This window comes from Crocodylus siamensis, chromosome 5 (assembly GCF_052110815.1).
Source record: "Crocodylus siamensis isolate JL-2025a chromosome 5, ASM5211081v1, whole genome shotgun sequence".
NCBI lineage: Eukaryota > Metazoa > Chordata > Crocodylia > Crocodylidae > Crocodylus > Crocodylus siamensis.
In genome coordinates, this window is record NC_143399.1 from 192,883,342 (window position 1) to 192,898,175 (window position 14,834).

Sequence of the window (14,834 nt, forward strand, 5' to 3'; positions counted from 1 at the left end):
TCAGTGCAGTGGTGGGTGGGAACCTGACAGCCGGCTTTGTCAGGCTCCTACCTGTCCCACCATACAGGAATCTTTGATTGCAGTTACCTCCATGGAGTAGTCCAAAGTTGACTCAGAACATGTTAGACAATATGATCTGGAGATGCTCCTTGTGGAAAGGGCTTACCTTTTACTGTGCTGCAGTGACAGTTACCACAGGTTTTACCACTTGAATGCTTGGACTCCAGTATTGCAAGTGCAGTTAGCATGTGCTAACTGCAGTATGTAACAGGGCCCTTGCAGTGTCTTTTTATTGATCTTTCAGGTACTGGAGATGGAGGGAGCGTAATCTAGAAAGAGTGCTAAATTAAAAAATCTTGAAAGGATTTTCCTCTTGGAAGATGAAGTATTATTTTGGGCCATTATTAGTACATAAATGCTTTATAAACCATACTGAATATATATATATACAGCACTTACAGTTTTCAGAACTCTTTACAGTATTAGATCTCTCCACTGATGTAGGCAAGTAAACAGCATGGTCTCACTGCAAATGAGGAGTTAAGTGATTTGCCAAAGGCAGCACAAAGAAATTGTATCGGAACAGATTTCTGATATGTCATGATAATGATATTCTCAAACAACTTCCATTATTTAACCCGTGGCAGGATTTATTTTAGGTACTCGCTTTTCTGGGAAAAGAATTCCAATGTACTTGTCAAGTTTGGAAGAAATAAATTTCATTTCTGTTACAAAAGAGCATAGTGCAAGATCCAGATTATTTTGCAGGCAGCCATGGTGGAATATAAGTGTCTAAATCACTAAAAATAATCTAGATGGGCAACAAAGCTTTAGCTCCAGCGCCTAGAATCATGATGAACCTCTCTGTTGGCCTGAAAAGTTTCCTGTTATCTGAGCTCTGGGTACATGCGTGTGCTGAGAAGTGTTCCAGATCAAGCAGCTAGAGTCTGCCTAGCCCATTGGTTCTGGGAGGCTCCTCTGGGGAAATCTCTTACCTGTTGGGCATCTGTAGAGCATGCCATATACCTGATTGATGCAGAAGTACCCCACTGTCATTCTTGAACAGAGGTGGTGCCCACCTTTTAGACAGTAGCCTGAGGGTTAATTAAGGAGTTGTGGGGTGAGGACAAGAGCACAAAAGGGAGCATGACTGTCTGGGTTAGGGTGTTCACCTGGGACGGTGAGGTCCTGGCTTCTCTTTACTCCCAAATTGCTTATGCACTTTTACATTATACAGTTATTGGTTGCAACCCCTGCTCCTGCCAAGCAAACAGGAAAGATGTGATAGCTGGGACCAGAACCCAATTTTTATGTGTTGTAGTAACTGACAGTATCTTTGACATTGGCCTGTAGTGTTTTATATACCATACGTTATGTTAATTTACTTCCCCTTCATCAATGGTGTGCTTTTTCTAGATGTAAATTGTGCATTGGAATTGAGAGGAGAGAAGTTTTCCATCAGAGCAGAGGAAGCCTTACCACCTAGGCCTGTGCAAAGCAGCTAGTATTTGCTTTGTATTTGGCTGATTTGGGGGACAGTGATTCAGTTCGGTGATTCGAATCGCTGTCCCGAATCTGATTTGAGATTCGGCTGCCGCCCAATCAGCTGAATCTCCAAATCATACAGGCCCCATCCCCTGCCTGCTCTCCCATCCCCGTCAATGGCTGGCCTGCCTGGCCTCAGCTCCCGGCTCTTAAAAACAAACAAAGAATCAAAAAAAGCCCCGCACTCACCGGCTCCTGCCAGGCAGGGGGCAATCCCTGCTGCCCCCCACTGCCCTGTGTTGCTTGCAGGGGCTCTGCCACAAGCCCCCAGAAGCCCCAAGGCTGCTGCAGGAGCCAGTGAGTGCAGGCCTGCCTCTTTAAAAAAAAAATAAAAAAGGGGGAGGGCTGGGCAGGGCACCCATTGAGTGGGCTGGGGTAGGGCGGGGCACTCAGGGGAGCTGGGGGAGCAGGCAGGGGATGGGGCCTGGTGGAGCCTCTAGGCCCCCCCCAACTTACTGGCATGGAGTTTGGGTCCAGCTCCCTGTGGTGGTGAGCTGGGACTGCCTGAATCTCTCCAAAGTTCTCCGAATCTTTTCAGAATCTATTTGAACCTTTATATTGGTCTCCCGATTCGATTCGGAGATTCAGCTGCCGAATCGGGCCGAATCTCCTCTGAATCGAATCAGTACCTGAAGCTTTGCGCAGTCCTATTAGCACCCTTTTCTGCTTCAGTTATACAGCCTCTGGTGCAGTGATTCTCAGTCAGGTTGCTGTGACACCCCAGGGTGCCATGAAACCCCTTCCAGGGGTGTTGCAGTACCCAGCCCTGTGCCAGGAGTACAGTGATCGCTCCTTCTCCTGTCCAGCATACTGCAGACAAGTGGTGACACCTGTGGCTGCTTCCTGTCCCCTGTTCCTACCTTGCCCACACCCCCCTACCCTGGCTGCCCCTGCACTCCAGGCAGCATGCTGTACTGTGTGCACACGGACAGGCGGGCACATGGCTTCACTTTTCAGCCAGGCTCACCCGCAGGTGCTCTCAGGGATAGTGAGAGGGGCTATGGGTGAACGTGGCTCCAGTCACTGGCATGCCAGTTGCCAGAGGAGCACCTGTGGCAGTAGGGGCCATACTTGTTGAGGAGGAGAGGAGTTAGACTAGAAAAAACATGAATGCAGGAAAGTGAGGTACTGCCCCTGCAACACTCATTTGGCACCAGTGTTTCTCAGTGGGGTGTTGCTAAATTCCAAAAACTTATGCTTTGAGCCTAAAAAGGCTGAGAACCATTGTTTTAGCGCATGTCCGAGGTGGTAGTCAAAGTGTGTAGCTGATTCAAAAGTTTTGAAATGGACATGCAGTATCTAAATACTAGCAACTTGAATGCAGTGCAATGCAAATTAAATCTTCCATAAAGTAATTGTTAGATTGTTAAAAATCTTATTTTAAACTACTTTCATTTGTTGATCAGTTAGAGTTGTCTGTGCAATAGTGAATAAAACTATTTTTCCCATTGTAGCAATCTTAACTAAAACTCTTGGAGTTGCAGCTTATCAGCTTACGCTGGGTTTTGCTCAGGTTCTGTAATTTTCATTTTCCTACAAGAGACTTAAATTTTGCCTTTTCTAAAGTTTACCACCAAACTCAGTATTCTGGCATTTTGCTCTGTTTGGGTTCAAAGAGGATGGGGTCTGATGGAGTAGCTGAATGGGCATAGAAATAACACTGTGTCCTGTCTGATAAATTGCTGCAATATGTATCTGGTACTTAGCCATAAGAAGCAAATCTTACCCAGAAACTGTTCCCAGTGGCACCTTGATTTACATGAACCTTGTTTAAATCTTAAGGCAAAATTTATTCTGGCAAGGGACCCAAAGCACAGAGCATGTTCAGTATCTGAGAGGAGGAGTGAAAAAGGAGCAGGTTTTCACTGTGCAGGACACACAGCCTTTCCTTTTTCTGTGCCCTTTCTCCCTCGTTGTATAATGATGTTCATTCAGTACAATTTCATGAGCAGAAGATTCTTTATAATTTTGCTTATGGTGATCACTGTTCGTTTCTCTTTCCATCTTTTTATTTGTCATATTAGGTCTTTGAGCAGAAAACACGTAGTGTTTCTAGTTTTTACTTTCCCTTTTGGCAGCATGAATTGCAGGCATTGGGCTTCTTCCCTGGAGAATTTAGCCATTCCCTTCCTTGGCATAGAGCCTCTTCGGGTACTTCTTCCACCTTTTAATGCTTTTGAATGTTCTTATTCCTTTGGAGAATATCAGATATTGGTTCCTCTTTTAGGCACAGAAACAGGAAGACCTTTTGTGACTTAGTTCCTTGTCATGTGTCTTTATATAAGACGCTTTGTTTTATGAAACCTATACACTTCAGACTTCTCAGTTGATTCATAACAGCATTTATCTTTGGACGTGGCACCCTCTTGACTTTTTACTGGAGTGTCACACAGGAGGTGGACATGTTGATGCCACATTTTCTCATGTATAACCTCCCCAATAAATAAAGCACATACTTTGTTTTGAGAAAGCAGAGTGTCAAAAAAAAGATTTTTCCAGGATCATAGCTAATCGTGTGTGACACAAAGTAAGTCCTCGTGGGAAAACGTGTCCAGGAAGTGTGGCACCAGGAAGTTCCTGGGGTCAGCTGTCTCGCCCAGACTGTCTGCTGTGATGCCACACTTCATGGACAGTGCTCTCAGGAGGACTTACTCCGTCATACAAGTTTAAAGCTTTGGACCCTTGCAAGGGCAGTAGCAAGATTTTTAGTCCTTCGCTGTATGTAGTGCTTTGTATGAGTTCCCATAAATAAAGTGTTGTTTCCACATCAGAAGCCTCATCAAGGTGCCAACAGTTCAACTTCTGCTTCAGACCTAACTACAGTGCTCAGCAAGTAGCTATGGCTGTGGAAGGGTTAACCCATCTTGGCAACTGCATGGCATGTATATTTTCTCCAGGCTTTTGCTTTTTCAGCAAAGAAAACGGGTTCACTGCTTAAAGTACGCACCCCAATTTTGTGGCAGGGAGATGCAGTTGTACGTGAGAATATAGTGTTTATGAGATTGAGGTTCTACATTAGTAAGCCTTTTTTACAGCAGAGAATGTAATTTTCTGTTTTGAATTCTATGCAGATTTATGGAGCTAGAGAAAACCCATTAGTGTTTCATATTATTTATTTAAACCTCCAGACATCTTATTTAATTTTATATAATTATCACAAGGGGGGTAAAGTAGGGATGAGCACTTTGAGTCCGCTTTGTCCTTCTGCTTTGTCATAATATAACTGAGTAATCTGATGCAATAATTTGCTTTGAGAATATCCGCAGCAGCAATAAAGGCTTAAGTGATCATTTTGATTAGACAGAAGGAAATAAAACAAGACCTCTAATAAGTGCCAGCAAGAACAGAAAATAGGAAAATACGTCTGCAAATAAACATTTCTTTCTAAGTATTTTATTATGCAAATGAGCTTTGCTTCTCAGCTACAACTTTGGAGGGTAGTTAGCATATATTTATTCAGAATGTATCTCATTGTTAATCAGACTTTGGCTTTTTTAATTAGTCAGTTTTTTTAAAGTTTCAGATGGAGCAGTGTATAAATATTGAGTCTTGAAAGGTTATTTTTTTAAACTTGCTGTGAAGAGTTTAAGGTTTTTCGTGGGACAGGCAATATTTGTAAGGGTTGTTTCCAACAAAGATGATGCTTTTAAGACGAGATGAAAAGAAAGAAGTGGAATTTATACCCCAATTCAAATAGATGCCAATTGTTTAGGTGTCAAATGGCCTATATGAACTTAATTAAGTGGTAAAAGCTTTAGGTGTGTAAAGTTCTGATTCCACATATTCCCAGAACTGCTGCCATCTCAGCTGAGTTGAGCATTTAGGGCACCTATACACGATGGACTTCTGCTCCATGCATGCTAATTAGCACGTTGAGCATGTTAAATTAGCACACTCCAGTGGCCTTCACGTCACGTGTATTCAGTATCCCTGCATTTCAAAATGGCAGCAGGGGCACTTTAATTAAAGCTTGTTGAACGAGCGTTAGTTAAAGCGTACCCACCAACATTTTGAAGCACAGGACGCTGAATATATGTGTTGCCACAGGGGCTTTAATTGGAGCAGTTCTCAGAGCCACTTTAATTAAAGCACCCCTCCACCCTTGAGCACGTGTATAGACAACCTTAGACACCAGTCTGCTGTGCAAAGCTACTGAGGATTCATAGCTATGCACGTAATATAAATCTTAAATATCACATGGACATCAAATTCAGCGTAAGTGTAGAGGGGGGCAAAATGCCTATTTGAGAAATAGCCTCCCATCTTTGGTGTTTCCTGTTCCCTGTGCTAGGTGTCTTTCAATCAGCACGGCATGTATCAATGCTTGTTGCCTTCCCAGTTAAAATACAGGAAACTTATGTGCCTAATTTAGGGCAGTGGATTGTATTTCTGGGGCCAGCTGCCTCACCTTGAAGTGCAAAAAACAGTCAGTGCTGCCTTGCTTAAGTCCCTTTGTTTATCTCACCTTTACTGTTGCAAGTGCAGGTATATGTAGTTTTATCACAGGAAAAAGGGGATATCCTGAAACTACAGACTGCACGCATTTGTTTTATTCAAATATTAGTCAAATACATGCATTTGACCCACATTGCCATTATAAATAGTCTTGGCTGATTGTGATTATAGTAGGTTAAAAAAACCATTCAGACAGAAATGTAACTTCCAGGTACATGTAGTCCTTTCATCAGGTTCCTCTATTAAGATGCATGTAATAGAAGGGATAGTCTTTTGATTCTTTAGTTACCCCGATGTACAATGTTCCTAGATTTTGGTATCTCTAATTGTACCTCACTATTTATCATTTGACAGATTCTGATTTACAATAAGCTAATTTTGCTCCACTCTGTAAGATCAAAGGGGTATTAAAGTAAGTTTAAATTACTTTAAGGATCACTGTAAAGCTTCTCTGTCATTCCAAAACATAGTAAAAGAGGACGTGACATAATCAAGATGAATTATCTTAATATCTGCATACAGAAATCAGAATACATGAATATGGAACTAAAATACAGCTAATGAACTTTAACCATTTTACCAGTCATCTTTACTGTACCTCCAAATGCTATCCCTCCATCTGTTATCCTTTCCTGAATCGCATGCTTTTTTTGAGAGTTTTAAGCTTATTGGACTGGTCATTATTTTGTGTTTAGTTAAGTGTCATGTCCATCTAAATCATCATAGCAATGTTACAATACTGTTCCTTAGGGAGCTTGAGTGGGGGGAGAAAAGTGGTATTAGAGATGCATAATTTGTGTGATTTCTACTACTAGCAAGTGAATTGCCCAAGAATAACCAGAGAAGTGACGGCAGCACTGCTGTCCTATAAAAGCGTCTGGCTGCATGGCCATAAAACTTTTCAGGAGGCATAAAGCCAGCGAAACTAGGGGCCTGCTTATCCCTAGCTCATCATAAAAATAAAACCAGTTAATTTTGACAGCTGCATCCTTCCCATGGCCCCCTGTTCTGTTTAATTTCCAGTATCCATGGATCTTCTTGGTTGTGGGTTGGTGAGGGAGAAAGGAGAGTGGAAGTGGTGTTCTTCCTGTAGGAGACCTGGTTTTCTGACATATACTAGACTGAGATATTCATAGAATCATAGACAATTAGGGTTGGAAGGGACCTTAGGAGATCATAGTTCAACCCCCTGCTCAAAACTGGACTACCCCCAACTAGATCATCCCAGTCAAAGCTTTGTCTAGCCAGGTCTTAAAAATCTCCAAGGATGGAGAGTCCACGACCTTTCTGGGTAACTTGTTCCAGTGTTTCCCTACTCTCCTAGTGAGAGAGTTTTTCCTAATCTCTAACCTAAACTTAACTTGCTATGACCATTGCTCCTTGTTCTGTCATCTGCCACCACTGAGAACAGTCCAGCTCCATCCTCTTTGGAGCAACCCTTCAGGTAGCTGAAAGCTGCTATTAAATCCCCTCTCAGTCTACTCTTCTCCAGACAGAATAAAGCGCCGTTTCCTCAGTCTCTCCTTCTAAGTCATGTCCCTCTCTACAGACATCACATCCTCCAATACAGGAGCAAGGTCAAGAACCATCTGATCCCCTCCTTCACCTCGCTCCTTCAGCCACAACTTTGTACCAAATCAAACCTCTTGACTTCTGAAGACGATAAAATCTCCCAGGATTTTATTAAGAGACTGGCAGCGGTTCTGGAGAAGTGCATGTCAAAGCAGTGTAGGAAAAGCTAAGCAAACTACCGGATCTTCTACAAAACATGATACCAGGTCATTTGGTGATCCAAAAAATCAGATTGTGAGACTGTCAAGTTCTTAGTGCTGACTTCAAGCCATGCAAATAAATAGTATCAGCTCTTGGCTTCTAGGTTTGAACCAATCTCCTATCACATGGGATTGGCATCTTAAGTGATCATCACATCAACAAAGTGAGTTCTCAACAAAATCAGAAGAAAAAGAGCATTTGAACATCCTTGCTCTCTTCAGTTGGAAGTTACATTTCAGAATCAAGTCTGGAGATGAGAATTACAAATTAATATTCTGAGGTATCAAGATATGACTGAGTAAAGTAGTGTGCCATGTGGTGTTTAGTTAGTAAAGTGCTAATACCTATACAGATGACTTCATGTTCAAACTTATCTTAGCAAGCAGTCACTTAGTCTTGAAGGTTTCTTTTTAGATGCAGGTTTCATTTTCTTCGGATACAGTTTGTCAAGTCTGTAGTTATGGGAGGTGTAGTTCCTTTGTGGTATTCTTAGTGATCTTGTTTGGGCATCCCAGATGAACAATAGATTTACCATTCAAAGGCCACAATTTGTTAGGTTAAAATTAACAGAGTTAAGATTCTTACCCCTGGGGGGTCTTCCATCCATCTCTCTTCCCTTATCTCCCGACCCTTCTCTCCTCAGAAGGCACTTCGTAGGTATGGGGCAACCTGTCTACCATCACTATAGTCCACCAAAGGCTCTGGTGGAGTAGTCAGACACTGTCTAAAAGGAAACTCTTTCCATCAGCTGCCACATCCCTTCCTCTGGCAGGCAGCAGATTTACTTTCTTTGCTGTAATCCAGTTCTTAGAGACCTGAGTGATTACATCAGAAGGATCAAGTCCAGAATTGTATAGCTAGCAATAATCATTTCTTCCCTAAATCCAAAGGAGTAGCATGCTGCCAATAAATCCTTGCAGAGATCCATCCTAGAAAATCAGCATTGCCAATACCAAGTCCTTCCTTTTGGAATTACCTAGGGACCTGCATTTCCCATGTATGCATGCATGCAGTCACACAGCCAAGCTGCTTTTTATGTTCAGCACTGGTCCCCCATATGTAGGTCCCAGTGAGATTCTCAAGCCAGCTGTTCCTGCACCTGGGGCATCTGGTCGTGTCAGCATTCGCAGAATGCACCTCCAGATTGGACCTTGCATGAAAAAGAGCTGGAGCTGACACTTGGGGGTTGAGTGGTGTGTGCATGTCTGTTCTGCTGCAGCTGTCAGCTCAGTGGCCAGAGCCCTCACCTGGTGTGTGGGAGAGCCAGATTAAAGTCCCTGTTCCAAATCAGGAGGATGAGAATTTGAAAATGTTTTTCCCCTCTCTCTCTCTCAATGAAATACTCTAACTGTTGTCTTCATTGGGTATACTTATAACCGTCAGTCCCTGAGAAAGGGTTGACCTTCTCTTCCTTTTCATAGACGTTAGGGCTGGAAGGGACCTTGAAGATCATCAAGTCCAGCCCCCTGCCCCAGGGGCAAGAAGTCAGCTAGGGTCAAAAGATCCCAGCAAAATAAGCATCGAAGTGTTTCTTGAATAAGTCCAGAGTAGGTGCCTGCACCACTTCTGGAGGGGGTTTATTCCAGGTCTTGGGGGCTTGGATAGTAAATACAGTTTTTCTTATGTCCAGCCTAAAACAGTCTTGGAGGAGTTTATGACCATTGGTCCTTGTTTTTCCTTGGGGTGCTGTGGTGAACAGCTGTTCCCCCAGATCCTGATGTATACCCCTTGTATAGCTGCCACCAGTTCCCCCTGAGCCTGCACTTTTCCAGACTGAAGAGTCCTATGGCTCTCAGCCTCTCTTCATAAGGCCTATTCTCTTGCCTTCGGATCACGCATGTGGCCCTCCTCTGGACTCTCTCAAGCTTCTCGACATCCTTCTTGAATTGTGGAGCCCAGAATTGGATGCAGTACTCCAGCTGTGGCCTCACCAAGACCAAGTACAGCGGGAGGATGACATCCTGAGATTTACTTAGTATCATAGTACTTAGGGTCAAAAGGGACCTAAACAGATCATCAGGTCTGACCCCCTCTCCCAGGCAGGAAGGGGTGCCAGGATCATATCATCCCAGCCAGATATCTGTCCAGCCTCCTCTTGCAGACCCCCAAGGTAGGAGAGAGCACCACCTCCCTTGGGAGCCTATTCCAGAGTCTGGCAGCCCTACCTGTAAAGTACTGTCTCCTAATGTCCAGCTGAACGTCTCTTTAACAATTTGTGGCCATTATTCCTAGTAGCTCTGGTGGTACCCAGGGGAACAGAGCCTCCCCCAATTCCCACTGGTCCCCCCGGTGAGTTTGTAATTGGCCACTAGATCCCCTCTCAGCCTTCTCTTGTGGAGGTTGAATAGGTTCAGGCCCTTTAGCCTCTCTTCGTAGGGCCTGCCCAGCTGCCCCTTGACCATGTGAGTGGCCCTCTTCTTGACCCTCTCAATGCTAGCCACGTTCCTCTTGAAGTGCAGCGCCCAGAACTGGACACAGTACTCCAACTGTGGCCTGACCAATGCTGCAGAGAGGGCAAGGATCACCTCCCTGGACCTGCTCATGATGCATCTGTAGATGCACGACAAGGTGTGGTTAGCCTTACTGACCGCTTCCTCACATTGGCAGCTCATGCTCATCCTGGAGTCGAAAAAGATTCCAAGATCCCTTTCTGCCACCGTGTTGACAAGAAGGTGTTCCCCAGCCTATAGATGCATTGCAGGTTCCTTCTTCCCAGATGTAGCACCTTGCACTTGTCTGCATTGAATTCCATTGAGAAGCATCTAGCTTCATTTTTTTTTCTGGGTTTCATCCAATTAATCCTCTTAGAGACCCCCTCAGGTATTCATAGGCTGCTGTTCCCTCTTAAACTTCACTCCTAAGTCTGAACAATACAACGAACATTTTTGGGCTAGACTTTCAGAAAGTGGCATCTGCTTTGTACCTGCAGTTTGACTAAGTTTGCAGTTTGACAAATGAAAGACTTGGGTATCTGAATGACTAAATTACTCCTGGAGTTATGTACACTTGCAGATGGCAGGCACAGAAAGGGAGTCCCAGTGAAGACTGGAGTGAAAACCGGGCCTCTTTCCTCTGTGTGTTTGTGTCTGGGGGGGAAGGGTCTGGGATGGAGGGTTAATGTTAAATGAGAATGGTCACAAAGGAAAAGAGATTACCTCTTATTTAGCCTGATGTTCTTGAGCTTTCCCTGGAAGAGGTCAAAGTTGCCCCCATTGAGGCTGGCTTCTGTTTAGAAATACAGTTGTATTATCTCAACAATCAGTCTACAACCCCAAAGAATAAAGCAAGCTAGCTAATAGCGGCATTAAGCCTACTTCCTGCACGTGTGACAATCCTGCAGGCCCAAATGGTTTTAGTGGCCATAAACAATAGGATGTCTGCCTTTTAACACTGTGGTAGGAAGTATGGTGGAGTTTAAAGCCTCATTATGGATTCGTCCAAAAGCTTGTAACACATTTGGGCTGTTTGTGTGAGTTTAGCTACTTTTATAGGTTTGCTAGGTGGGTTTTTTGCAAAGCTGTTTACAGACATAGTGACATGACAATTATTTTGATGTTGCAGTGCAAAGTTTCAAAAGTATTTGGCATGGTAACTTTAAAATACGTACGCTCAGCAAACCAGGACTCTTTGATTTTGAAATAAAATTGAGGATTTGATGTTTTGTTCTCCACATAGCAGGTTTACGGGAGCACACAGCACATAAGTGATTTTTGTTTGTTTTCAGGTCCCACAAATTAATAGATTGCTGCCTCCCATTCCCAGTGATGCCCCAGCATTCCTTATGTTGGTGACGTCACAGGTCTGCAGCACTCTGCTGGGGCATGGAGCCAGCCTGTAGAAGGTCAGGTTTGGCAAAGTTCTGTGTTTTTGTCTTTTTTTTTTTTTAATGCTGCTTTTGGGATTTAAAGTCCTTTGGGAGTTAAAATCTTAAAAATATGGCATGACACAGCTTTGTAGGTTTTCTCACGGAAAAAAAAAGAGTTTGATCCTCTTAAGCTGACCTTATGCTCCAGAAAGATTCCTTTGTGGCTTTGCTCTCAACAAAGGGATGATACAGGCATTGTTTGGCACGGAAGCCAGCCATCTGTTGTTTTATAGGCATTTAGTGCGTTGGCTTTGCAATTAGTTCGTTTTTAAAAATCTGTTCAGATTGGATTTTTAACGTATTTTTATTTTGCCAGCATCTAGAGAATGTTGCAGGCAGGAACATGGCCTGTTGTTACACTGTGCTGTACAAATGCACTAAAAGAGACAGTCTGATCTTTAAAGAGATTATGATTTAAATATACAAGACAGAAGATAGAGAAGAAGGGAATGTAATACATACCTTTTTAGGCTGAATTTTCAAAGGGGTTTAAGGGTACTAGACACTAAATTCACATTAGCAAAGTGCCTGATTTCATGAGCCCCTTTTGAAAATACATATAATGTCAAAGTTCTAGATTGCTACGGCTATATAATAATGTCAAAGTGGTGGATTACTTTTAAAATCAGATAGCACTTTTAATATGGTAGTGGTGAATCCTTTTAATTTAAACATTTAAGTGTAATCCTGTTTTATCACACACACGATTTGAAAAAAATGAACCATCTGTTTAATGATTAGTTTACTTTAATCATTTTCTGATACTCATTTTTTAATGGAGGCCTAGATTCAAAGAAGATCATTCCTTCAGTTATATCTTGTCTATTTTGATGCAATATAAGCATTTTAAGAAGTCGTTCACCACTTTGTTTTCCTGTTTTCTTTGCTTGTTTTCCTGTTTTCTTGTTGCTTGTTTTCTTATTTAGAAGAGACTTAACTCTTTGCTAAATACGGAGAAATTCTTATATCCTACTACAAAAGGAAAGAAATGTTCAGAGAGTGTTTAAGAGTTAGCAGATATAAAATGGCACTTTTTAGTTATTACTGCAGTGCTCTGGTTAAGCTCCAGGATGTACTTTCACTCTAAAGCTGCAGTCATCTGTAACTTCTTAAACATTAACCTTTCGGAAAATGAACACGGTTATGCTTGGTATCTCTCCAAAAGTGTAATATTTTAAATTTGGGGGAGGGGGAATAATCAATGTAGTTTTGGTCAGGCAGGCTGCATCTTTGCTCAGATTCTCTTTGCCAAAGAAGAATTTTAAAAAAATGGCAAATGACCCTGGTGGTGTGTGGCTTTTGTATTTCCTAAATGGTATATTTGTAATTTTGAATGTGGATGTTTAAATCAAAATTAAATAAGTTTTTAATCGAAGTTCCTTATTTGAAGAAGTTGATTCAAAACAAGTTACTCATAACAATACATTTAGCCAAGTAAAGCTCGTCTAGTTCTGATGCCTATACATGTTTGATAGTCACTGATGGCATGGATTTCTCTAGTCTAGTAAATGAAGTGACTGCATCTTGTCTCCCAGCTTTATAAATCTTGTAAATAGTTCGAAAATTTTGGATCAGAATGAACATCGTTCAGCATCACTTCTCAACAAGAATTCTCTAATCTTTTCACTGGACAATACTTTTAATACGAGGAGTCTAATAAATGAATGATGTGAAAGTCATTCTGGTGCACCCACAAATAAATACATAACTATAGAAATTGCAGTAGTTTGCAAAAAAACAGGGCCACAGTTGGTTGCTTGAAAACATTTGGCCTTACTTGACTTACTATACGTGATAATCAGGGATCTGGGTTTTCTATTTCACACAGAAAAATGGGGGGAAAAGCACGTGTTTTCCTTTTTACCCAAGAGAAAACACAGATTTTCCAGTTTTGCAAAGAGCTCTCCGCAGGCTGGCAGATTTCCAGCCTGCAAGGGGCTGGAGGGAGCAGGAGGAGGGCGGTCTGGTGGGGGGAGCCATGTGCATGTTCATGAATGTGGCCCCAGGCAGCCTGGAGAGCAGCTCCCACAGGTAAGTCTGTGGGGGGAAGAGTGGTGGATTGAAGCCCCCATAGGGAGGGGAGGGGAGGGGGAGGGAGTTAGGCAGGGGTAGGGCTGCTGCCCATCTGGGTGGTGCATGGAGCTTGGAACCCAGGGCTGGAATGTGTGCCTGCAGGGCCTGGGCAGGGAGCAGGACGAGGCAGAACGGCTGGCTCTCTGCTGCTGCACAAACTCCTGGGTGGGGGGCATGTGCCCCCCCCCGATTTGTGCATGGGGTGGGTCCTCTGTGGCCCAGCAGGCGGGACCCATCATGGCAGGGCAGAGTAGGGACGGGCAGGGAAGCTTCTTGCTGCTGCAAGCCCCACGCTGCCCTGGCGAACTGCCCCCTGCCCACCCGGCAGTGCAGAGTTGTGCCCCTTGCTGCTGCCAGGTGCAGATGGGGGCATCTCACCAGGGCAGTTCAGGGGTTGCAGTGCCAAGGACCTTTCCTACCCGGTCCCACTCTGCCCTGCCGCGATGGTCCCACCCACTGGGATGTGGAGGCCCCAGAAGAGGGCAGCAGGGTGGGGAGCCTGAGCTCGTAGCAGGCAGCCTGCCCCTGCCCCCCATGGGCTCCACTCTGGCTGTGCTACCTATTGGGAAAGGGGAGCTCTGCGCTCTGTTCTGCTGCAGAGCCGCTGGCTCCCATGGGTGGCAGCTGGGGCACGGGCGCTGCTGCAGGGGACTGCAGACCCAGGTCTCTGGCCCTGTGGCTCTGGCAGCTGGGGACCCCCCTGGGAGGGCAGGGGGCTGTGGGTTGGGGGCGAGGGTCACCAACAGGGCTGGGAGGCTGTGGGTGGGGAGTGAGGGGCCTGGACCTGCGTCCTGATGAGTGAAAGGGGCAGAAGGAGCTCTGATTTTCTATTATAAAAAGAAAACAAGATCAAATACCAAATGGTATAGGTATTTGGAATTTATTTTATTATAGTGATTGAAGCACTAGTAGGCTTTAAAATGTGAAATATATCAGTAAAACATTGTGTTCAGCTGATACACATATAAAATATATTGGCTTTTCATTTTAATTGCAAATGTTGTGGGTTTTATCAGAGAATGTGATTTTTAAACCAAGAAAACTAAGCTCCCTGTTGATAATTATTGAAGCTTTTTTGATTTAGGTTCTGTTAAAGATTATTTGAAACTTTTCAGTTGCTACT

At 43.7% G+C, this 14,834-nt stretch overlaps 1 protein-coding gene across 1 annotated transcript in view; it reads left to right on the forward strand.

Moving 5' to 3' along the window:
• Positions 1-14,834, forward strand: part of PAXIP1 (PAX interacting protein 1) — a 64,950-nt gene that overhangs the window by 16,346 nt on the left and 33,770 nt on the right. The gene's annotated exons all lie outside the window — the stretch shown is intronic.